Raw genomic sequence first — 26,980 nt, 5'->3', positions numbered from 1 at the left:
ATATTTAAGCACAGATATATCTTCCACTTTGCAGCATGACAAAGTGCATATCCTCCTGACAATGATACATCACTTTTTGTATTTTATACTGAGCACATTTATTTCATTTTAAGAAGAGAATGACTTTTAATGTCATTCAATAGCCAAAATAAGAAAGAGTTTGAAAGTCTCTGCTGTAAAATATTTTATGGTATTGTGTTATTTTAAATTGGCAAAGACACTTGAGAAAAAGAATTTATGTAATATCATGAAAGAGGAATTTCATACAGTAGAGCAGCTACTCTAAGCTTTTTAAATACAAGAATGCTACTGCTTCATTTAAATGAGTCAGAACTTGAAGTGGGAAAACAGACAAAAGCATGTCATGCAGAGAGACGTGGCTCCATGAAGCTCACATATATCAGAAAGAGAAAACATGAAAATCAAGTCAAACTTTAAAATAACTCTCATATCCTTAATTTCAAGGCTTATAAAACAAGGAATCCAAGTGGATGAGAACAAAACCATTTTTGTCAATAAATCAATCTCTTCACATAACATTTTGAGAAAGTTATAAACTTTCCTATATACATGTGAAATGCTATCCATAAGTATTATATATAAATATAATCTAAAATATTATCCATAAAACTTCTCTGTATCAGCCCAATAGATTCAGTCTTTGTGTTACCAAAGCAGAAAACTCACTGACTAATGGATATTAAGATAATTCATGATAATGTAAGTCAATGATGCAGTCAGATTACTTATGTGAAGATTATTTGTTTTGTACATTCACCGCATTATTCATAGTATTTTAAAAACTGAATGTAAAATATATAACTATCTCACTAGGTAAGTGAGAAGACCTAATAAAAGAATGCATGCTAAACATTCCAGCTTAATGATAAGCTTATATAAGTAGATTTTCCAAAACAGTAGTTGCCGGGGTGATGCTCAATGTTTCAATTACTTAACAGTCAGAAAATTCAGGCAGATAGTATAAATAGATCCCAAAAGCCATAACTAAGGAAGTGAGAAGATTACAAACTGTGTGCCATGGTGTCTGCCTTCAGTCATCAGTGGTTGCTGGTTCATTTACCTCAACCCCCAGGTGAGGTGTGCAGACACACACCTCTGAGTGCATTCCTCTCATTCCGCCTGGAAAAAAGTGTTGTGCATGACAAAGAACACACCTCTGAGATGCTTTTAGTGGATTCCACCTGGGAAGGTCAAGGGCTAAAAGGCAAACACAAGGAAAATTCAGCTGCTTCCCAAGTCAGGAAGACTATCATGTCTTCTTGAAGGTTTTTGTTTTGTTTTTTTTTAACCCAATCAACTCTTATTTAACAAAACTTGAATATATGGTCTCTAATGTCCACTGTGAAGCCCTGTATGATGTTCTCAGTGTAACATAACATCTATAGATCACAACCCAAGGCACAGTTTGCACATTTTCTCAAAACACCTATGACCATGTGCGTGGTCTTATGTGTAAGCCCAGATCATATCCCATAATACTGAAGGGGAGACTCCATGCCTTAAGAATCCATTACAGACACTGTTCACCCCCCAAAACTCTTCATTATCATTACACTACATATACAATGCTACTAGACTGGGTTGCAGTGAAAAAAAATCCAAGAAAAATTTTGCGCTCTAACAGTCGTTTTGCCTCATGAAGTTTTATACACTTCATTTCTACTACATCTGTCAGGGAACACAGCAAGCTAAGTTTTCTCCCTGGTTTCCAGTTTCATCATCCTCCAACATGAGCCCCCAAATCCAGCCACGGTGATTTCTGGAAAGTTCAAAAATGTTCACTGCTAAAATGCAATTCCATCAGTCAACAACTGTTTTCTTTTCCTCCTGCCTCTCTGCTTACAAAGTCCTTTGCCTCCTATCAGCGTGTCTCCTCCAGAAAGACTTCACTCATCATCTTTCTTTCAGCTGAATTAGGAGTCTTCCCTCTGTCAGGGGGTCTGGTGCTTGCTCCTTGTAGCTCTGCGTGTAAGCACAGGCTTATTCCTGAGTTACCTAAGAACAAAAAACATCTTCTATGTTTGTATTATCCAGACATCACACAGAACACAGCGGAGAGAAGGTGTACAACAAAAGTGGTTGAATAGACAATGATGATGATGCTAATTCCTATGTAAAAAACCTGGTTACAAGAAAACAAACTTGAAACTTTCCTTTTTCTGTTAGACTGACAACATAAGAAATGAGTAGAGAAGCCATGCTTCTTTTTCCTTGTACTAAAAATGGTTTATAAGAATGTTCATCAGCAGCCCCAAACTGGGGACAACTCCAAGGGCCAACAATAATACAATGGATAAACATATTGGGCTTATTCAAACAATAAAATACCACACTGGGATGGGAATGACCAACAAAATGCAGGAACCTTCAATGATGAACAAAAGACAGCAGATGACAAAAGCACCTATTCAGTTCAGTTCAGTCGCTCAGTTGTGTCCGACTCTTTGCGATCCCATGAATCGGAGCACACCAGGCCTCCCTGTCCATCATCAGCTCCCGAAGTTGACTCAAACTCATGCCCATCGAGTCGGTGATGCCATCCAGTCATCTCATCCTCTGTCATCCCCTTCTCCTCCTGCCCCCAATCCCTCCCAGCACCTATTACAAGATTCTATTTATGTAAGTTGATGTATTGGAAGTCAGGGTGGGACTTATCCTTGGAATGAGTTAGTAACTAGAAGAGGTGTGAGGCGTTTGCAGTGCTGGTCACATCTTGCTCTGGAGACATGGGTGTGTCTAGTTTGTGAAAACGCACCACGAAACTGGAAATGGACAATCAATGCACTCTTCTACCAAGCAGCATTTTCTGCTATAGAGCGTTTTCCACTACAAATATTTAGAGGATATTAGCATTGGTGGCAGAAGTTAATGATATTTGTAATGAAAAGGTGCTGCACAGACATGGAGTGGCAAAAAAAAATTCTTCCCATCCATCCATTCTCTGAGGAAATCTTACTCGTTCCTTTTAAAACTCTAAAGTCCTTAATTTAGAACCATTTGCCAAAGGCTGAATAAAGAAGAAATACACAAACAAAATACAAATAGAAGTGCTGATACATTGTCAGCAGCATATTGGTTTTTATTGTGTAAAGAGACTTTTACCCATATCATAATTTGAAAAAAAATCTTCCTATGGCCCCTGATATGAAACTCATAATAGCAATAAAAATAGTAGTTCTGAGAAGAACATAACATACACCCTGTATCCCAAGACATATATTTGTTTCTTGCAAATAAGCCTGATTGCATTGCCAGGTGGTTTCCCTTTGAAGTTGCATGATTTTTCCCAATTGGATTAGCATGGGTTTCATTGTACTGCGCTTACAGATGTGCGTTATGCAACGGGAATTCACCCACAAAGAAGATGTAATATATTCTGCTCAGGAGGTAGCCCCTTGTCCCCTTGTCTCAAAGTTAACCACTAGGAAGCCAAAGTAAAAACTGATATATTTAGATGGTATGAACTTTTCATATGCCATGAGAACATAATTGGTTCCACTTTCCTTAACATTAAATGTAATGAAAAGCCACACTTCATGCCCATAAAACTGAAATTCTATAAACAGTCTTCAGTCCACTCCTCACTTGAGCACTGACACTTTAATAAGTGATTATTTTTTTTCCATTATAGAGGGATATATCTCATAAAATCAGATTTGGAAAATGTTGAAAAAAGCAGAAAGACAGGAATTATTCATAATCTCACCACACAAACTCTTGCTAGGTGGGTTAATTTCCTTTCCTACATATGGGTTTTCTTGTTTATGGGTTTCACATATCACACCACTTATGTGATTTCTTATCCAGCACTAACACTTTCAAAGAATTTCTACGTGGCTTTTAAGTATAGGCAATGCCAAAATCAATGTAGTACAGTGGTCTCCAATCATTTTGACACCAGAGACCGGTTTCATGGAAGACAATTTTTCCACAGACTGGGGCTGGGGAATGGTTTTGGGCTGATTCAAGCACATTACATTTATTGTGCACTTTATTTCTATCAGTACTACACCAGCTCCACATCAGATCTTCAGGCATTAGTACCAGAGGTTAGGGACCCTTAATGTAGTATACAATCGAAAAATTATTTCAGTTCTATTAGAACAGTGTAAGCCACACACAAACAAGCAGATGTGAAAAAGTAGTGGTCTTCATTCAGAGGTTTACAATTTATACACTTACAAAGGAATTTTTATTATTATTATTATTAATTAACTGTCTAATTTTAGTGAATAATTGTGCCTGCGTGTTAAGTCACTTTTGTCGTGTCCAACTCTTTGCAACCCTATAAGACTGTAGCCCACCAGGCTCCTCTGTCCATGGGATTCTCCAGGTAAGAATACTGGAGAGGGTTGCCATGCCCTCCTCCAGGGGATCTTCGCAACCCAGGGATCAAACCCACATCTCTTATGTTTCTGGCACTGGCAGGTAGGTTCTTTACCACTAAAGCCACTGGGGAACCCCGTCAGTGAATAGTTACCAAGTACCAAAGGATGTCGTTTGGAATTTAAGGGTGACAGTTTGTTTATTGAATTACTACTGCTTTTTCAAGTACGTCATCATTTCAGAGTATGTCATTGTATCAAGGAAATGCAAAAGAATAAAGATGTTGAATAGCTGATACCTGCCAATTCATGTGTCTCCTCACTATTTTAGAACTGATATTGCAGCTATTTTTGAGCTAACATTTACTGTTTCCTCCTGGAAATTATGTTTCGCAAGAAAGGAACATTAGAAAAAGCATACAGATCTGTGTGTTTGTGTGTATGTCTCTGTGTATGTGCACTTATAGAAAGGCCACTTCCTACCGTCCCTACAACAGGATCCCTAAGAATAAAGATTTAATCTTGTTTGAGAAAGAACTAATATGTCTACTTCAAGCTGTCCACATGGTGAGAAAATTCATTCGATGCACATAAGGGACAGGCCTTCCAAACACTCAAAGGAATCTCTGAAACTAGAAAACCAATTTCTTAGTCTATGGCAGTTAAGTATTTACTATCAAACTGAAGTTTAAAGACACACATATTTTTAAAACTTAAAATATGCATCACTTTCTGACATTCTTTTCTATATTTTACTCAAAGAGTAAATGTCTAGGGACAGTCATGGACTTTTTTATATTGTAGCTTATTCATATCCAAACTCTGTCTTTTGTTTGTGCTAGAATTTAATTCAGAAAATTGAATTTTTAATAATTCAAATTGAAAATAATAAATGTCTATTTTAATTATACACTGAATTATATAATTGCATATTTTACATAATTATTGCTACATTAAATTATACATTTCATGAAATAAATATATTAAATTATATATTAACTTATATAATTAAATTAATAAGTATTCATATGTAAATGTGTGTTGAACATGTGAAAGATTATTTATAATATGTGCAAAAAATGTAAAAAGTTTTTAGATGAACGTACATCACAGAGCTGAAGAAATAAATTATTGGTTATAATTGTGAAATATCTTATTTGCCTGTTTCCAACCCCATTTCCTGCATGCTCCTCTATAGATAACCACTGGCCTGTATTCTGTAATAAAGTACCCCTTGTTTTTCTCTATAGTTTTTATCATATTATATCTAATTTTACTCACGTTAGAACTTTACTTAGACGAATCACAGTTTACAAGGATTACAGCAACTTATTTATTTCACATTTCAAATCATGAATCCAACCAGGCTGGTGCACAGATTGGGATTCTTTTATTTTCACTAGAGTAGAGTGCTCCTCTGAACAGATAATTCACAATTGCTTACCACAGCCCCTGTCTATTTTCACAGGTTTATCCACACGCATCCCCTCATTTCTGACCCTATGAATACCGTTGTCATTCACATTTCCACATTCACTGGTGCAGATGTGCAAGAGTTTTATGAGGCCTTATGTTCAGGAGGGGAGCAGCTGTCGCCTGGAGAGCACGTGTTGTTTTTCAAAGTGGTGTATCACCCACAGATGTGGGTTCCCCACAACCCTACCACTGTTTCATGTTGCAGGCTGCTCTAATATTCCCCAAACTATTGAATTTAAAATACCATTGTTTGTGAGTAAAATGCCTGAATTTCACAGATTAGTAAACTGTGCCTTAGTGAGATGTGATGGACTGCATCAGGCCAAGTTTCCCATCATGCCTTCCAGCTATTTGTGAGAAATCAATCACTGTAATTTTATTGCATTGTGAACTACGTTCAACACACGGTCTGATGTTCAAAAGAGAGAAAATGTTTGCAGAGTTCTGCCTCACCCTGGGTCTATAGTTCACCATGCTTTGAATAAGGATCCTCGATCTTTGTGCATGTGTGTATGTGTGTGCGTGTGTCTCTGCATATAAAACAGGTAGTGTCAGCAACTCAGAATGGCATTACCTAGAGAGCATCCATGTTTCCCAAAATACTTGTTTCTTAGAAGAGTCTTTCTCCACAAGATTTTGGTCGATTTAAGGCCCTTTACATTAGGTCTGGAGATGACTCTTATAGTTTAGAAAAATGATGCCATACAAAATAAATAAATAAATAAATAAACTACTTAAGAGGGCTTTAAAATAGTTCCAATAGTAAATAGCTGACAGTCAAAATAAAATCATGCTTCTGGTGTTACCATAGAGGCCAAATTAAGAGCTGTATTAAATGTCCCTCTTATTTCAAGTCATTTCTCAACATTACATAAGCTATTAGAGTACTTTCTATTCTGAAAAGCCACAGACTCAAGTCCTATAAAGTTACTGTATCTCACCAAGCACACAGTATCAGCCATTTAAGTTATTCCAGATCAGGTTAATGCCACATGATGTTTTCCAAGCGTAACGGCCATATAAAAAGCCAAGGCTTTCTGAAGGTAACACATGGGTCTTATGTGTGGTTATCTAAGATAAGCTGAAGTTTTATTAAGCCACAGGAATTCTGGGGGACCAGGCACCACAAAAGCCAAAGGACATGCAGATTTGTGGTCCCCCCCACCTTTGGGAAGGATGGAAAATTTCAAGAACATCAACAATGTAGCAGGCAGACTGCTGGCTGACTCAGGCTCAGTTAAAAACCACAAAATCAGCAAAAGCTAGCCAATCCGTGGGATCTTTTATGACCTTGAAGTCACTTTCACTGTCGTACGTATTTCTATATAATTATTCATATACAAGACCACATTAGTGTACAGAAAGAAAATAGCTGAAGGTATGCGTAACATTTCTTGAAAGGTTAAAAAGTTAGCTAAAAGGCAAAGAGGTTAAACAGTATTTATTCCTTTCCCCTGATAAAGTCCTCCTAGACTTTCAGTTCCTTAAGTTAACAGTCTCACACCTGTACATATTTCTGAAGCCTAATCTTCACCTACAGAAGATGTCTTGAGTTTAATTCTCCTGCTCTGTGACCTTGCTGTTCAGAGTACAATCTAGGAAGCATGGCATGGCCACCATCTTGAGATTCCTCAAACAGCAGAATGTGAGACCCAGCTCCAGACCTATTGACTCAGAAAACGTACATTTTAACAAGATCCCCAAGGATTTCGTATACACATCACTGTGGTAAACACAGTGTGTAATGGCATCCACACACAAAAGTCATGAAATTCCATGCATTTCTATTGAACCTAGGCAATTAAAGAAATTAATTTTGTGTTAAGAATCAAGGTAACTTGTCCAGTTTCCAAAACTTTGTCTTTATCGAAGCTGACTAGTTGGAAAAGGTAGATTTGAACTCTGTGTGAGACTCCTGTTTTCTTTTTCTTTTCCAACATTTTGTACACTTTCGGCTGCCATGCGCTCACAGTCTACAGCTAATACATGCAGACAAGTCATGTCAAAACTGCAGTGAAAGGCACTTTGGCCTCATCAGGGGAAATCTGTGAAACTTGCAAGGAAACGAAAACCCCAGATTAGAGAATGTGAAAACTCCTTGGAAATTTAATTATATGTTTTCGCATGGCCTAAAATGTCCCCGTAGCCTTTGGTCAAACAATTTGAGAGTAATCTAGTGGAAATGGGATCTGTGTTATCAAGTCTAAATCAATGCCAGCCTTCTGTAAATAAAGACTTAGGGACGCAGAGCCAAATTCCGCTGGCACCCTGCATTAGTATCACTAAATACAATGGTGATAAAATAATTAAGCAAACATTCAAGCTGCACAGAGAGTTAAAATTACAGTGCCATTATTACCTAAATCACAGTTTACGGAAAAAAGAAGGCCAACTCTGTCTGTGTATAAACAGTGCTTAATTTGTCATTGTGTGAGCTGTGTGTGTGTGTGTGTGTGTGTGTGTGTGTGTGTGTGAGCGTGTGCGCCCGTGTCTGTGTCTGACAAGCCATTCAGCCTCCTGCCTTCCTAAGTAGGTTTTACTGTTAAATTATGGCTAGAATTAACCAACATGCCAGTATACCATGATAGTAATCTCCCAAGTGTTCAGTCACCTAACAATAGCACCATTATTCGACAGAACTCCGCTTGCTCATTGTTTGTTCATGTTTTCAGATGTTTCATTAAGAGTAATTCTATTTCCAAAGAATTCAAAACTTGTGCAAATGCATAATCCAAAATAAAGTTTTAAATATTTTATCTTCCAAAAAGAGGCCAAAAAAAAAAAGATAATCAAACAATCACTAGGTTGGTGAATTCAAAACAATGACTGAAAATCAAAGCATCTGGAAAGTTCATGGAAAGGACACTTGAAGAGGGGGTGTGAAGCAGGGGAGGCCGCTCTCTGCTTTTCACAGAGAAATCACCCCCTTCCAGGTGTGTTTTCTGTCAGTTGCTATAATTCGGCTGTGGCTGCAGCCACGCCACGTCCCCTGCTTGTCATATGCCCATGGCCTGTAATCGGCATCGCAGGGCAGAAATGCACCACCACTGTACCAGCGATGGCTTTCTCTTCAGATGACTGATTGGTATAGTTTACTAAACGCATTTCTCCAGTGGCCTTGCTATTGGATTCTGACTTCCAGAATGACCACAGAGGAGCGGTGACAGGGTCAGGCAGCGACTGAGGTCCTGCCGTGGAGTCACACTGCTTCCTGAATGATATCCAAACGTCGTGAGCCCAGCGTTTCCAGGACCCACTGCTTACACAGCTGTTTAGAGGGCAGACCAGAGTGACCAAAGCTTTCTCTCCCAGTCAACTCCAACCAAATAAAATTAAGACGCACGATCACAAAACATACGTGTAAAACACTCTTCCTGTGATTTCAGAACCTGCAGGGCTGAACAAACACTTAGAGAAACTTCACTTTAAAAAGTCAACAATAAGAATGAGTTACTTTGAAAAAGCCAATCCTCTGAATACCAATGGTTTCCATCTTTAAACACACCTCTTTGGGGACTTCACATAAAGTGTTCCAGTTAGAGAATTTTCACCATATAGATACCTGAGCCTATAAATACAAAGTGTCTGTAGAAGACTTCCAGGCTCAAGGTCTCACTAGATATGCAGGGCGGAAAAAAAGTTTCAAAGGAAATGCATATTCTCCTCTATTCTGATGCCAAATCATAAAGCCTTTTAAAAAAGATACATGGAGACCACCCAGTAGGCCAGAAATAATAGAAACCATCTCTCTGGAGGTACATATCAATTATTTATTATTAATTATTTAAGGGCTATCATGTTCCCATCTCTAAATATACACTTGTATGTTAGAAGCAGTCACTGAAATGGATAGCCTAACTACTAATGCTGGCACATTACACCAAGAAGCTGGCATGTTTAACACCCATAAATCCATTCGCTGACATTTATGTTTTTTACTCACGTGACTGGTGCTGTGGCTTTTCAGAAAGCAGGAAAAGCAGCAGCTAGATTTCCATTTTCCATTTCCTGTCCTAAAAACCCTGCCCTGTTATCTGCATTGTTTTTGTGGACTTGGCACACCCTTTTAAAGACGTGAGACCGAGCTACAGAGGTAAATATAGGTGTTTATCACTGTCGTGTACTATGTGTATTTGATAACTATATATCTGGCTGCTTCTGTGTTCCAACCACTGTCCTGGGACTACAGAGATGAATCAGATGTGAGTTTTGTCTCCAAAGGGCTCAGTGACTAAGGCAGGGTCTCAGACATGAAAATAAATCTGCCCAAAAGAGTGTCATTGGTACCAAGAGGCTGGGGCTGAAGCATCCAGACTGAGACATCCTGAGGAACATGGACAAGCATGGACACAATTATGCTGGGAATCAGGGAAGGGCGGGGTGAGCTGAGGGAGACAGGCTCCCAGGATTCCTTCCCAGAGGAAGTAAACTTGAGCTGAACCTCAGAGCTATGTTTATTTTTGTTTGTTCGTTTGTTTTTCCGACAAACACCATTCAACCCGTGATATCCACTGAAAGCCTTGTGGAATCTGGCGGTCACAGAGAGCTCAATCCATCAGCCAGACATTTCCTCAATGCCTTTTAAGTACAAGTGCCATAGAAGACATTTGGGAAACAAAAGAAAAAGGTTCAAAGTCCTGGCTTTAAATTGCTTCTAGTTCAGCTGAGGGTTAACTACGGCTTGAATAACTCATTTGAAAGGCTAGGCAGGCTGATAATAATCAAATCTGATCGTTTAAAGGAGGTGCTGTGAGTCCTGGAGGCAGAGGAGGAGAGCAACCCTCAGTTGTTTGGAAAAAATAGCCCTTTCCCACAATTTTATTGTTTTTTTAAATTAATTTTTATTGGAGTATAGATGCTTTATAATGTTGTGCTAGTTTATTTATCTTTTTTTTTACTGTACAGTAAAATGAATTAGTTCCACATATATAGCCCACCCTTTTTAAAAAATTTCCTCCCCATTTAGGTCACCACAGAGCACTGAGTAGGTTCCCTGAGCTGGTAGGATGTCATCAGTTATTAATATTTTATACATAGTGTCAATAATGTACATATGGCCCCAATGGCCCTTTTGACAATCTTGAACCAGATAAATGCCCTACACATGGCCACTCAGCCCCTGTAGACGGGCCCTTCCCGCCTGTGCCCCAGCCTCACTGGCCACAACCCATCGATGTACTCGGCTTCCTTCATCTTATAGTTCTTTATTATCTGAGAAAGTCTTGGAACCCCAGGTAATGGCCAGGCTGAGTTTCCACTGAACTGTGGTCCATTTTCACATTAAATTATTTAAAGCCTGCAGGTGTTGAAGCAGAAACAAGATCATGACAGACGCTGAAGGACTCGAAGACAGTAACACAGGATGTAGAAAATGTGTCAAGGGCAGGGAGGGGACCTGACAGGCTGCACTCTGGACTCTGATGGGTGGAATGTAGGTGGGGCTGCATCCAGCCCCCTAAGAATACAGAGGGCAACGGGACACAAACTGTCTTGCTGTTTTATTCATCCAGGTTCCTTGTGATAGTTTAATGTTTGTGAATTAAAGAACATCTGGGGACTTCCCTGGTGCCCCCGTGCTTAAGAGTCCACACTTCAAATACAAGGGACATGGGTTTAATTCCTGCTCAGGGAAGTAAGGTATGCTTTGTATGTGTGTGTATTCAGTCATGCCCAACTCTTTGTGACTCTGTGGACTGTGAAGCCCAACAGGCTTGTCTGTCCTTGGAATTTTCCAGACAAGAATACTGGAGTGGGTTGCCATTTCCTTCTCCAGGGATCTTTCCCAACCCAGGTATTGAACCCATGTCTCTTACATCTCCTGCGTTGGCAGGCAGGTTCTTTACCACTAGCGCCACCTGAGAAGATATGCTTTGGAGCAACAACAGCAACAACAAACAAGCATTTGGGAGCTAGGTTAGGGAGAAAAGGAGGCAGAAGGACAGAGCCCTCACCGCTGAGGATTCCCAGGTAATGAGGTGTCCACTGCACACACTTTGTCCGGGACTGTGGCTCATGTTCCAGTCGATACAGCCGAGACGAGCGCTCAGGGGCCCCTCTGTGAACTAAGAGCACTTCTGTTTTCAGGCTGTTCTTTAACCACAAACATAGAATCCTGGAATTTTGGTATTTTGACAAGTGGGCCTGTGATCTTTCCGTGACCAAAGGTCCCGAGAGAATTATGCTCCGTGCTCTACTGAAAGGGAGCAGTGGTGAGATTCCAGGCCTGGGAAGAAACTGGTCTGTGAAGAACAATCAAGAATTCCAGCACATTAACTGCAACCACATCAAAGCTCCGTTCCTACACATTTAAGCTCAGCATTGGGAAGGCTTTCCCAGCAAGGCACGGCTGTAGACAAGGGACATTTCAACATGTGACTTTGCTAATCCCAGATTCTATGCGTTAAGTACATGTGCTCCTCGGGTCTTGACTGACACACCAAATATGCCCCAACATTTACTAAAAGCAGATTAAATGTTAACAGACTGATTTACCACATAGGAGTTCTAGAAACACATATCACCCAAATGTCACCTTGTCCTGGAAGCCTCTCCCCAAAGCTCCTCTCCTGCAGCTTAAATCAGGTCCTTTTAACATCGACTCATAATACCCTGCATTTTCTTCTATAGCGTTTAGTCGTTTCATGTCCATCCTCTTCTTTACACATATCATCCTCACATGTGTTCCGCTGCCCTTTGATGCCCCACACCTAGTACAGATCCAGTAATATTATAAGCACGTACTGAGATTCTGTTGAACCAGTGACTGAGCTCTGTCTAAAACACTGCAGCTGTCTTAAAAAAAAAAATAATAAAATGGATTGAACATTTCAAATCCACCCTCAGTTTTATGTTAATTCCTTTTTTTGGAATATAGGTACTTTGCAGTGTTGGGATAGTTTCTGCTGTATTAAGCATTGGGCATTCTGGAGCATTGAGTAGAGCTCCCAGTGCTATATAGTGGGTTCTCATTAGCTATCTATTTTATACACAGTTGTTGTTGTCCAGTCACTCAGTCGTGTCTGACTCTTTGCAACTCCATGGACTGCAGCATGCCAGGCTTTCCTGTCCTTCACCATCTCCTGGAGTTTGCTCAAACTCAAGTCCATCGAGTCGGTGATGCCATCCAACCATCTTGTCCTCTGTCATCCCCTTTTCCTCCTGCCTTCTATCTTTCCCAGCATCAAAGTCTTTTCCAATCAATTCGTTCTTTGCCTCAGGTATTGGAGGTTCAGCTTTGGCATCAGTCCTTTCATTGAATATTCAGGGTTGATTTCCTTTAGGATTGGTTTGATCTCCTTGCAATATCACAGTATCAATAGTGTATATGTGTCAATTCCAATCTTCCAATTCATCTCCCCCGCTTCCAGGTCAGGTATCCATATATCTGTTCTCTACATCTGTGTCTTTATTTCTGTTTTGCAAATAAGTTAATCTGTATCATTTTTCTAGATTCCACATATGGGCAGTATAATACAATATTTGTTTTACTCTTTATGACTTTCTTCACTCTATATTACAGTCTCTAGGTCTACCCACATCTCTGCAAAGTGCACAGTTCTGTTCATTTTTGTGACTGAGTAATATTCCATTGTGTGTATATAAACACATACATATATACACACACACACACCACATTTTGCTTTTTCCATTCTTTTGTTGGTGGATAGCAACATTTACGTTCCTTCCATGAACCAGCTATTGTAAACAGTACTACAATGAACACTGAGCATGAATCTTTTTGAATTATGATTTTCTCTGAGTATATTCCCAGGAGTGGGATTGCTGAGTCATACTGTAGTTTTATTTTTAGTTTTTTAAGGAACCTCCATACTGTTTTTCACAGTGATCATATCAGTTTATATTCCTACCAACAGTACATGAGGGTTCCCTTTTCTTCACACCCTCTCCAGCATTTATTGTTTGTGGATTTCTTAATGACGATCATTCTGACCAGTGTGACGTGCACTCTTAGTTTTCTTAAGCCATTTCCTGTTTCTAAGCAAAAACAATAAGTCAGAGACCATATGGGCACAGTCCATCCTCCTAGCTTGCAGATTTATCCTTCCCAACAACATAGCCACGGTTGCAATCTGTGAATACATATTTGGCACAGCATTAAAAATAGCTTCATTGAAGCTGCTAAAATAGGAGAAGCTGGGATAAAAAAAGTGTTACATTTACTGTAAGGACTGAGTACACGCTGGAAAGCAGAGTCTGTGGCTTCATCCCAGAACTGACATTTCAGAAAAATCAAGGAAATTGAGATGTAGCTCTGAGACTGAAGACAGACAGCTGCTCACACGGCGGCCCTGACTGCCCAAAAAGCTGAATAATTGGACAATAGAAGTAAATGAGAATATGTAATGGCATCCCCTTAGGGGGTGACACATGACAGTGTACAAACAAGAAAGTACCCAGTGATTTATTAAATACCCAGAAAAGACGAAAACTCTAATTTGAAAAGATACATGCACCCCGATGTCCACTGCAGCACTGGTTATAATAGCCAAGACAGGTAAACAATCTGAGTGTCTATCTACAGATGAACGGATAAAGAAGATGGAACATTACCTAGCCATAAAAATGAATGAAACACCGTCATTTGCAGCAACATGGATCAACCTAGAAATGTTCATACTAAGTGAAGTAAATCAAAGACAAATGACGTATGATATGACCTATATGTGGAGTCTAAAAAATGATACAAATGAGCTTATTTACAAAACAGAAACAGACTCACAGACTTGAAAACAAACTTATGGTCCCCAAAGGGAAAAGGCAGGCAGGAGGGACAGATCAGAAGTCTGGGGTTAACACATACACACTAATGTATATAAAGTAGGTAAACAGGACCTGTTTATAGCACATGGAACTATACTCAACATTTTGTAATAACCTGTAATGACATGTATATATCATATATATACATATATATATATATATATACACACACACATATATATAAAACTGAAGCACTTTGCTCTACACCTGAAACTAACACAATATTGTAAATCAACTATATGTCAATTTAAAAATAATACTCAAATTGACAACAATGTTAAATGAAGAAATACCACAGACTGAAGACAGCCTCTCCTAAAAGGAAGCTCAACCTGATAGTGACCCTTAAGAAAGGTCTGTAGAGGGATGGGACTTAACCTAACAAATGAAGCTGTAACTGAGGAATCAGATTAACAGTGGTAATTAGGACAGAGCCTTCTGTGAGTGTAATTCTTTATTTTTGATCATGGTTTAAATTGCTCTGTTTCAGGATGTATTGTTGCCCATGTTAAAGAGAAAGAAATAGAGACTCAGGAAATGAAGTAGTTTGCCCAATATGTACAAGTCTACAAAGTGGCAGATTTAAACTTAAAATGTTAGGCTCCCTTTTTATAAGTAGACTTCCTGTTTTCAATGCAAAATGTTAAACACTCAGGAGAGTATCTCTCAGAGAAGATCAGGTCCAGCTCCTACCTACACATTCCAAAAGCTCCTAACACACAACACTGCAGTATCAACAGGATGTACACACTTCCAATCCTTGGGTGTCAAAGCTACTTTTTGCAACCATTAGACTTTTTTGAAACACTTTTTTGAAGTCCTGTGAGCCTGGGGATGCCATTTTATTGTCCTTATTGCCGTCATTGTCTGCATGGTAGAAGAGACTTTGAGAGAGGGGCTGGAGGGAGGCTCTTGAAGACCTGGAAAAGGTAAGCTCAAGAGAGGCTTTGCATTTAGAAGGGAGACAAGAAGACAGTGAACTGAAGGCATGAACGAGACACTGATGCGTGAATCTCTGAAGGCAGAGATGGTGTTAGAGGGTGGAGAAATCCCCTCAAGACTGAAGCATTATGATGAACATTCTCAAAGGGAGGCTTCATAATTCTACAATAAACAAGAAGCACAAGAAAGGAAGAGGAGAACACTTCACATTTAGGAGAAACAGCAACAGAACGAGAAAATCAAGACAGGACACGGGCTTGAAACTTGGTGTCTAGTTGGAACTGACAGATAAGCACCGTTTCTGGCTAATCTGCACTAGGGATTTATAGCAAAGAAAATCGCTTTTGGATAGAGAAGTAGAACCCATGATGAGATTCATACATAACAGAAGGCTGAGGCCACGGAGGGGAAGTCCTCCCCAGGTGAGGTAAGGACAGTGCAGGGAAGACATGGTAAGTGAACTGAGATGGGTTCGACCCTTGTTGAGCTCAGTCGGCACAAGTGAGTTTACTCCTGGGAGTCAGACACTCCTCTCTAAGTCCTCCTTGGGCTTCTATTTCTAACCCTGGTCTCCCCTGCAAAGACTACTGCCAATTCTCCAGGTGTCTCCAAAGTGGGCTGTGAGGAGAAATTATTTAAAATATTTAATTTGATTTTAAAATATAAAAGGAATTAAGTGTTACTGTATAGATTGACACGCTCTGACCACCATTAGTTCTCACGTAAATTAGTCAGGTGCCACGAAGGGCAGGAGTCTGAGGGCGGTCTCCATAGTTCAATAGGTGAAGAGCCCGGGGGCCTATAAGGTGGAATTTATATTAAACTGCAGTGCAACTCATCCCACCCCAGATACTCTGAATGAGAATCTGGAGAAGAGGGAGGAAGGGAAGGAACAAAATCTGTGTTTAACAAACATTCCAGGTCATTCTTATGCACACTGACTTCCAAGAAACTCTTAAAGTATGAGAAATCTGTTGAGGTGATATGTCAGAGGTTTAGTTTTATTTTATCTTATTTATTGTGACTCACATTAAGAAATGATTTTACTACCATATGATATCACTTACATGTAGAATATATAAAGTATAACAGAAATAAACTTATCTACATAGCAGAAGCAGAACACAGATGTAGAGGCAGAGTGGTGGTTGTCAGGGGGAAGGGGGCTGGGCGAAGGATGGAGTGGGAAGTTGGGGTTAGCAGATGCAAGCTAATATACAAAGAATGGATAAAAATCAAGTTCCCACTGTATAGCACAGGGAACTACATTCAATATCCTATGACAAATCAGAATGGAAAAGAATATGAAAAATAATGTGTGTATATATATGTATATTTGAATCACTTGCTGTACAGAAGAAATTAACACGCCATTGTAAATCAGCTATTATAAAAAGAAGCCATTTTAATCTGGGATTCAGTATATACAAACACAGGTGTACAGAAATACAGACATGTACACACCTGAAATAAACATTTCACGAAACAACAGCTATGCTTACTGTGTGTAAAACGCTCTGGCATTTTCTAATCTACTCTACTCTTAACTTTTACCCACCAGACTGCTCTTACGACCCATGAAATTGGAACTGGAACACTGAAAAAATATCCTATTTTTTACATTCAGAAAGACTTTGGGATGGCTAACAGGCTTCTACCAATACTGTATTGATTTTATTTAGCCTGGAGAAAAGACCCAAGGGCGCTGACAATTACCTTGTTATACTTTCAAAGCTGTTATCCTGAAGAAGAATTTGCTTTGCTCTGTATGGCAAGATGTATTTTGACTTGTTACAAGAAAATACCTCACAAACAATGAGAGTTGATCAACAGTGACACGAAATACATCAAAAGGCGGGGAGTCCATCTTAGTATAAATATTCCAACTAAGCTAGTGAGCCTCCAGGCTCCTGGGTTTTAGATGGAACTCGAGCCTTAGGAAATAGTTTGGACTTGTGTTTTCGTGTCCACTCTAACCCTGCGGTTCTATGGTTCTCTTAATTCTGGATCCTTGCTTCACACTGGCATGGTTAAGGTCTATTTTTCCTATCTGCACTTACTTAAAGGGCCTGTATAACAGAGATACACCAAAAGCAGGAATGTCGTTAGAGGTCAGGCACTCGGCAGTTAGCATGCTGCTATAATCATTTCTTCTCCTGCGCCCCTTCCCTGCCCCGCCGTTCACCTACGAGGTCCTCATGGGCTGAGTTTGTTCTAGGGGCTTTGATTACTACTACGTAGAAAGCAGTTAACTAACAGGAGCTTATCGTATATCATAGGGACATGTACTCCACGCTCTGTGGTGACCTCACTAGGGCTTCCCTGCTGGCTCAGATGGTAGTCTGCCCACAATGGAGGAGACGCGGGTTCGGTTCCTGTGTCTGAAAGATCCCCTAATGAAGGAAATGGCAACCCACTCCAGTATCTAGCCTGGAAAATCCCACGGACAGAGGAGCCTGGCGGACTACAGTCTGTGGGGTTGCAAAGAGTTGGACACGACTGAGTGACTAGTACCTTCACTTGCAAATGGGAAGGAAATCCAAAAAAGGGGGGATATGTGTATACGTATAGCTGATTCACTCTGCTGTGCAACAGAAACTAACACATTGTAAAGTAACTGTACTCCAATAATAGTTTTTAAAAATAAAAATTATATCAAAAACGTAAAGGCTCTTTATTCTCAGCACCTATCCCAGCAGGTTAAACATAGCTAGTGATTAGTCAGTTTGCTAAGTGAGTTCCCAACTGAAGGAATGCCTATCTTTCATGATAATAAGCACCGATTCCCAAGAAGTGGGAGGATGGTTTAAAAGAAGAATATAATTTGTCTTTATGACATATGAAACAGGTAGATTACAAATAATTTTTTACTTTTGTAGATGACTGCTATGTGCTTATGTAAGTGTTCAGCTGGCAGTAGGACAAAAAGACAGTACAAATCAAGTTCAGATTCTAGACACACTCTGCCTGATTCACTGCTAATGAGAAGGTCTCCTGCTAACAGCATCTCGCCATTCCATGTGCTTTGGGGTGAGAAAGCCATGGTGGGGAGGATGGTGGTGAAGTTCCAGCCATGCAAATTAGCCCTGTCAACTGTACTTGCTTGAGAAAAAGACGATGTGTGTTTATCAGTGGACCTTGTGAAGTGCCCTGCACATAAAAGAGTGTTAATAACTTCCTTGTCTGTGGAAATAAATGACTGGCCATTTCTCATCCCAGCAGCTCTTTTCCCCCAAAGAGTCAAAACAACTCACCCAAGGCAACGGGCTACAGACACAATCTCCTGATTGCATGACTCTGTTCATTTCACCACCCAGGATCCCTCACTTCATGATATAATAGGGAAATTAATTACAGAGAAACTTTTTAAGGAGGTTGAATAAAAGAAGAAGCAGCCCAAACTATTTATGAGACATTATATACTAGATTGCCATTTCCTTCTCCAAGGGATCTTCCCGACAAAGGGATTGAAGCGACTTCTCTTGTGTCTCTTGCATCGGCAGGCTGATTCTTTACTACTGCGCCACCTGGGAAGCCTCATGTAATAGGCTGTGCTTAGCTGACAGTATGGTGCTAACATGGATCCCACCCAAGGACTCAGAAAAGACAGGGAACACTCAATGTATATGTTTGGAAAAACCATTTAAACAACAGCTCCTCTTCCATTTGTCCTTCTAAGAACTTTAGTTGGTCTTTCATCATTCCTACATTATGATTTCTATATAATTGAAAGATTTCAACATGAAAAACCATGAACTATGAGTGTATAAATATGCAATACACAGATAGATATATTTATCTCTGGCTATGGCATGTCTATCCTTCCTCAAAAATCTTCCCTGGCCTGTGTACCCTTTATTATATTCATTCAACTGATGCTGGAAAATACAGAGTTGTAAATAAGATGTAATCCTTGCACATAAGGAGCTTATGCTGTAATTCGATGGTAGGTCAAAGGTTTTCAAATGCAATTATAATACACTGTGGATTCATTCATTTCTCTGTGAGAAATCCATAAGACCATCTGGTCTCATCTAAGAGTTGAGCAGGACTTCCTAGAAGAACTGGTATAGTTGACACCTGAACAGACGCCTAGGAGATATAGAAAGAAGGGGAAGTGCTCCAGGCAGAGGTATAAAAAGCTGTAGGGCAACCTTAGCAACCTGAGTTTGTTAACGTTGACACAGACAGGGCAAGGTGCTGAGTGGTCAGAAGTGAGGCTGGAGAAGGAAAGAGGGAACCTCTTGACCTTGAGAGGCCTTGATGGCAGGCAAGGGCCGAGGGAATGCTTTAAGGACTCTGGGCTTCAGGGGGACCTTATCTGGTTGACTAAGGGACTTTCCCGTAGCTCAGATGGTAAAGAATCTCCCCGCAATGCAGGAGACCTGGGTTCGATCCCTGGGTCAGGAAGGTCCCCTGGAGAAGGAAATGGCAACCCCCTCCAGTATTCTCACCTGGAGAATACCACGAGGAATTCAGCCCACCAGAGGAGCTGGTGGGCTACAGTCCATGGGGTCGCAAAGAGTCAGAGATGGCTAAGCAGTTAACACACACAAGGGGAAACCGATTCTAGTTGCAGTGCGGAAGACAGGTCAGAGGGCCTTTGCCAGGGCTTTTCAGGAAGGCCTTTCCAGAAAGAGAAAGCAGGACCTGGGTGAGGGCCGTGATAGGAAGGATGTCGGAGCAAAGGGTGAACACCCAGGAGAAATTCAGGAGACAGACGTGGCGTGATGTGGCACCTGACTGCACATGGAGGTGGAGAAAGACAGAGTCAAGGATGGCTCCCAGCTTCTGAGACCCAGTGAGTTAACTCCCTCCATGGGGACGCACGCCCCGTGCCCCCCACACACAGCTCAGCCCGGACGGAGGCGAGGCCCCGAGTCTGCTCAGTGTCACCTTCACAGCACTGCCCATGCAACGTCTCCCTCAGACCAGACTCTCTAGGTCTTCTCATTCTGATGGCATCTCTTGTTGCTGTTGTTCAGTCGCTAAGCTGTCTCCGACTCTGCAGCACCACGGACTGCAGCTTGCCAGGCCTCCTTGTCCTTCACTACCTCCTGGAGTTCGCCTAAGTTCATTTCCACTGAATCAGTGATACTATCCAACCATCTCGTCCTCTGCCAGCCCCTTCTCCTTTTGCCTTCAACCTTCCCCAGGACTAGGGTCTCTTCCAATGAGTCCATTCTTCGCAGCAGGTGGCCAAAGCATTGGAGCTTCAGCTTCAGCATCAGTCCTTCCAGTGAGTACTCAGGGTTGATTTCCTTTAGGATGGACTGGTTTGGTGGTTTCTTTATCACACCCTTAAGCCTATCACCCTCATATGAAAGTTATTTCAATATTTGTCTTTTGGGTGTATATGTTATGAAAATTTTAAAAATGTACATTCTTAGCAACTTTCAAACAATGCAATACAATATTGTGAACTAAATTCACATGCTGTACACTCACTTGTTTTAAAACAAGGAGTGTTCTGAGACCCTGCACCCACTGCACCCCTGTATACTTGTTTAGTTCCTAGGCTGAGTTTCCCTTTACTCCAGTGTCGTCAGGGCTGCAGAGAGCAGACAGATGTCTTATGTATTCCTTATATCACCTTCCACACACAAATACTTGGTTCTTTCATTGAGTGTATTTATGTAAAGATGTAAAAGTTTAAAATTTTTGAGTTTCCTTAAAGACTTACACATTCACCCTATGTGATGAATGCCTTGAAAGTACAATATCCATGTTTTTCTACTAGAAAAAAAAATCTATTTCTATAACATGGTCATTACTCTCCTATGAATCTTAGTGAATGCATCCTTCTAGTGCTGTTTGTAGTCCCACACAAGATGAATAAAAAGATGCCTGTACAGTAGCTAGTGGTACATAGTGGGTTAAATACGTTGCAGAGGGAAGTTCCCCAGAGTGGATTATCATCAATACTACATGTGTATCTATATTCTATTCTGAGTCAAGCTCATTTTTGCTACTGAAAATCCACTGTGCAGAGATTCATGCTCTGGATGTGTCTTAATGTATTCAATACTTCATTTGTAGTTAATATTGCATTCACTTCTAGAACAGGGCAAATTATAAGGGATATTGAGTAACTTCTACATAACACGTGCTTTTGCATGCCCTCATTCTTCTATTGGAATTAAACACTCAAGATAAAAAAAAAAAAAAACACAAAAGAGTGGATTAGGAACATTCCTGGCGATCCAGTGGTTAAGACTCCGCACTTCTAATGTAGACTCAGGTTCGATCCCTATTGTGGAACTAAGATCTTGTATGCCGCATAGCATAGCCAAAAAAGAATAAGGTGTAGAATACTTAAAAAATAAAATGTACTTCACAGAAACAGACTAGAAGACATACAGAATAGACTTGTGGTTGCCAAGTGGAAGGGAGAGTAGATCGACTGGGAATTTGGGATTAGTAGATAAAAACTATTATATATAGAACTGGTAAACAACTAGATCTTACGGTATAGCACAGGGAACTATATTCAATATCCTGTGATAAATCATAATGGAAAAGAACATGAAGAAGAATGTACATATACATATATGTACATATAACTGAATCACTTTTCTGTACAGCAGAAATTAACACAACATTGCAAGTCATTTATAATTTAATAAAAAATAAATGATAAAATCTACTTCAAATGATGTGAAGCGCCAACTCATTAGAAAAGCCCTTGACGCTAGGAAAGACTGAAGGCAAAAGGAGAAGAGGGCTGCAGGGGATGAGACGGTTGGATAGCATCACCGACTGAATGGACAGGTGCTGCAGTCCATGGGGTCGCAAAGAGGTGGCATGACTTAGTGACTGAACACAACAATTTCAAATGACAATGTCTTAATCACTGCTTATAAAACACCATGCAGAAATGGCATTTTCTATGTCCCAGCACCCAGTTTGGATCAAACAAACTGTTGACTATCAGATTTAACAGGAGTGATACTTAAAGTAGACCATCCTTGCTTTTCACAGATTCAGTATTTGAGAATTTACTTAATCGCTAAACTGTATTGGTAACTCCATCATCGGTGCTTGTGGTGGTTTCCTGGTCATTTGCGGAAATGTGAACAAAGAGGTGAAAAAACGGTTTCCTGAGACATGTGCTCGGCTGACACTGAACAAGGCCACACTCTGCCTGTTTGAGCTCATCCTGGAAACAAGTCCTGTTTCAGCTGCATCCTGGAAAGATGGTCCTTTGGGCCATCTATTTAATGTCACATTTTTCACATTTTTGTGCTTTTTTTTTCCTGTTTAAAATTACTCCCCGCCCCATCTTCACATGTAAGTACTCTCTAGTGTTCGTTAGTGCAACATACTGTTAGCTTAGCACGCGGCAAAAATAAAGTAGAGATTGGGATTAAAAATCTCCCAAGCAGACAAAATCATTTAAGCCATGGATGTAAAGCTTGCTCAGTCCATGATTCTAAGTGAGGCATCACTTAGGTGATTTCTTGGAAATGCCTATGGTAGTCATAAAAGACACATGTCATCTTCCTAAAAGTGCTATAAGATCATCACTTTTGAGTAACCCCATGCCTCTGGGAACACCTTCATGATAGCCAAGATTATACAACATCCTCACGGTTACTTCATAAGCCATCCTATCAGGGCAGGTATCCAAGTTTCCGGTCAGGTTTGAATGTGAAAGCTCCCAATCATAAACAATGCTTACTTGTACAATGAACTCATCCTAAATAGAGGTTTACTGATTTGGTAGTTTTAATTTTACTATTTCTGGATTTTTGACAGTGACTTATAGAGGGAAAAAAAAACTGTGTAAGGTTAGTTTGCTCAGGCCTGAGTTACAGTGCCTCAGCCATGTGTTCAATATTAATGAAGTAGCAGGGTATATTAAACGTGTATCTTGAAACACACGTAAAACAAGATTTTGTACTGACTGGTTGATGCATATGCAGTCAAAGTTTGAAGCCTAACTCTCTGTTAGGAGCAATGTTTCACTATTTGCTAACTCAGTGTTTACAGTACCGTCATAGAATAACTACAAGAAATAATAAGAATCAACTGTACTTCTGTATCCAGAGACAAAATAATGTTCTTGATGTCAATGGTGATAACTTCACTTCTCTACATAATTTACTGTCTCCAAGGGACTTCTCTGGTGGTCCATTGGCTAAGACTCTGATCTCTCAATGCAGGGGGCCTGGGTTCAATGCCTGGTCAGAGAACTGGACCCCACAAGCCTCAACTAAGAGCCTGCGTGCTGCAACTAAAAGATCCTGAATGCCGCAACAAAGACCCAGTGAAGCCAAATAAACACTAAAAAAATTTAGTGTCACTGAAATTAAAGTGTATACAAATATAGATAAGGAAGAGTCCACTCTTCAGCGTGCTCACTGTCTAGTAGGAGAGATGAGAGGAAGTAATGAACTAGAACACAGGGTGACGCGTGTGATGATCAACCTATAAATAAGGTGAAATGGGAATACAGATGGCTGTTTAGGAAATGATTTTGTGAAGATTGGATAAGGTATACGGGATGTGTGATGCCAAGTATTTGAATTGATTTCTCGGGTGTTAACAGGGGTCCAGCAAACAGGTAGGAAGCAGACAGAGTGGATGCAGGAAACCTCTAACAAAAACTATCCAAACAGGACTTCATGAACAAAAAAGTCAAATGCCAGGATGCTATTTTAACAATTGAAATGAATCTCTACCTAGGAAAAACCCTCATGTATATCATTGTGAAATTACTTTTAAGTGAAATATTCCTTAGTTAAATTAATCACAGATTCTTCCTTCACACTGTGGATACAAGCTTGATTAGTGTGTGATGTACCCAGTCCTGGTAAATTACAATTATGTGTCCTGGGTAGATGACCAAATAAATAAAAGAATACCATTGAACCATACTTTAAAAAAGAAAGAGAAAATTTTACAGTTGCAGTAAAACACTGGAACAATAATTCCCATTCTATTTACTTCATCATTTAAAAGTCTACAGATAACAAATGCTGGTGTGTGGAGAAAAGGGAACCCTCCGACATTGTTGGTGGGAAGGTAAATTGGTACAGCCACTATAGACAACAGTATGGGTTTCCTCAAAAAACTAAAAATAGAGTTACCATATGATTTAGAAATCCTACTGCTGGGCATGCAGAAAAAACTTTAATTCAAAAAGATACATGCATCCCTTTGTTCAAAATAGTACTGCTCATAGTAGCAGAGACAAGGAAGCAATCTAAATGTCCATCAATGGAGGAATGAATAAAGAGGATGTGGTACATATATACACTGGGAATACTACTCAGCCATCAACAAGAATGAAATAATGTCATTTGTGGCTACACGGGTGGACACAGAGATTACCATACTAACTGCGGTGATTCTGATAGAGAACCAAAGAACAGCCATATGATGCCACTTATATGTGGAATCTAAAATATGACAAAAATGAACCTAGTTGTGACAGAGAAAGACTCACAGACCTAGAGAGCAGACTTGTAGTTGCCAAGGTGGGGGTGACAGAGTGATGAATTGGGAGGTTGGGGGTGGCTGATGCAAACCATTATATACAGGATGGATGAAGAGCTAGTATGCTGCACAAGGAACTCAAGCCAATATCCTGTGATAAACCATAATGGAAGAAAACATTAAAAATAATATATATATTATATATATATGAATAACGAAATCACTTTGCCATATAGCAGAAATTAACACAACATTGTAAATCAGCTATTCTTCAATTAAAAAAATAAAGTGATAGATATGCTATTAATAGTAATATGCTTGGCTCCGGAAAGTCACCACATATAATAAAAGACAAGTTTCAGAGAAAGCATCCTGTGGGTACTTGTTCTGCTGGTGAGGTGGGAATCCCAGCAATTAAACACAATGGAGTCTTTGGTCCTCTGTGCCAAAATTTTCAATAATTCCACCATTGTAGTATACTGCAACTTTCCTGGGAGAAATTACAGGCATCATTTGAAAGATGCTGAGAATTACCCGATGGCTATGTTCAAATTGTCAGGCTTGATCCTGAACCATTCTGAACAGCTCTCCGAGTCCCAGGCGATCACTGTGGAGGGCACAGAGCTGCTAACTGTAGGGTGGTGATGGTTAGAGAAAAGTGGGGAGAGCATCTTGCCAGAGTCCCTTTGCACACTCACCCCAACAAAAGAGAAGAGGGCTCAGTGCTTTCCAGACATGCTGTGCCCAGCTCCAGCTCACTCAGTGTAAATTCAACAGCAGCGGCAGGAAACTTGCAGATGGTGGCAGACCCCAGGAGGGAAACACCTACAGGCAGAGAAAGCCTCCTGAAAAGCTGTGCATCCTCCCTCCCAAAAGCCGGAGATCAAACAAGTTTCAAGGTTCCAGAAGTTCTGGTAGAGAGAGGGATTTCAAAAGCCCAAGGAAGTAATTTCTTTTTTCCCACTTTGAAAACTCAGAGAACATTTAGTAAGACCCTGCTCGCCCATGGCGAACATCACGGTACTCCCTGATCGTGGCTGTATCCCTCGGGCCAATTTCTCTTCCCTCACCTCCTCCTGAAAATTTCCTCTTGACAAGTTTGCTCACCATGTTCCTTAGTCTTAGCAGTAAAAAAAAAAAAAAAAAAAAACAAACACAAAATAGATGCCATCAGGGCCAAAGGCAGACGCCAGCAGGCTCTCGCCTCCTTGCCCCTAGCTAGAGCGGAATACAAGCAGCTCACATGGAGTCTGCCCTCCCCCCGACAGCTCTAGTGAAAGGATGCTCTGACCATCTCCCCCACCGCCAGGGCCAGCCCTGGTTGCCCACGGCTCCCTCAGCTCTTGGTGGTCTAAAGCATCTTCTCCAGCTCAGGACCAAGCAACCTGCTGGAGACCTCCCTTGCCAGGGCAAAGCCTGCCCCGAGATGAGACGGGAACAGAGCCAGAAAAAGCCTCCAGGGTTCAGTTGCTAACTGGGTTAGAGGGCCTGGCACCAGAGTCAGGGCCCCAGGCACGCTGCTCAGATTCACTGCAATAACCAGCTGCTTGTCTGGACGCTTGGTGCCAAATAGCAACCTTGGCATCTAGCCATGCCTCAGGCTGGCACCATGATGGAGATGCTGCAGTTCAACGATTTTTACCAGACTGTGCCAACTCAGGGATACAGAGACCTGCCCTGTCTGCAAGCCAGCCCTGTGCTTATCTGTTTCCTGGGGAAGCTTTAAGTCTGAGTGTTTCCTGCCTAAGTGCAGTAAAAGCATTTTAGAGAAAATGGCTGAAAAGTCAATGCTACCTACCAAAACTTCTCTTCCAAATGGAATGAAAGTAAAACATTTGAGATGAGCTAAGTTTGGTGGGCTTGCAGCAGCTGCCATTGTCCCAAGACTTCTGTCTTAGCAAGCAAGAGAGGCAGGAGGAATTCAAAGAGCTTTCAGTGGAAATTGCATGAATATGTAGATTTCCTCCCACCTATAAACATATTAATAGCAAGAT

At 40.5% G+C, this 26,980-nt stretch overlaps 1 protein-coding gene and 1 long non-coding RNA gene across 7 annotated transcripts in view; both read right to left on the bottom strand.

Annotated features, from left to right (window-relative positions):
- RBMS3 (RNA binding motif single stranded interacting protein 3) overlaps positions 1 to 26,980 on the bottom strand; it is a 773,699-nt gene that overhangs the window by 561,989 nt on the left and 184,730 nt on the right. The gene's annotated exons all lie outside the window — the stretch shown is intronic.
- Positions 1,972 to 26,135, bottom strand: LOC136167602 (uncharacterized). Its single transcript, XR_010663096.1, has 3 exons — positions 26,057 to 26,135; positions 25,685 to 25,811; positions 1,972 to 2,016 (listed from the first exon to the last, which is right to left on the bottom strand). It is a non-coding gene; the product is annotated as an uncharacterized lncRNA (long non-coding RNA).

The sequence above is a fragment of the Muntiacus reevesi genome, chromosome 4 (assembly GCF_963930625.1).
Source record: "Muntiacus reevesi chromosome 4, mMunRee1.1, whole genome shotgun sequence".
NCBI lineage: Eukaryota > Metazoa > Chordata > Mammalia > Artiodactyla > Cervidae > Muntiacus > Muntiacus reevesi.
Note: the sequence above shows the minus strand (reverse complement) of the source record. Positions and strands in the feature narration are given on the sequence as shown.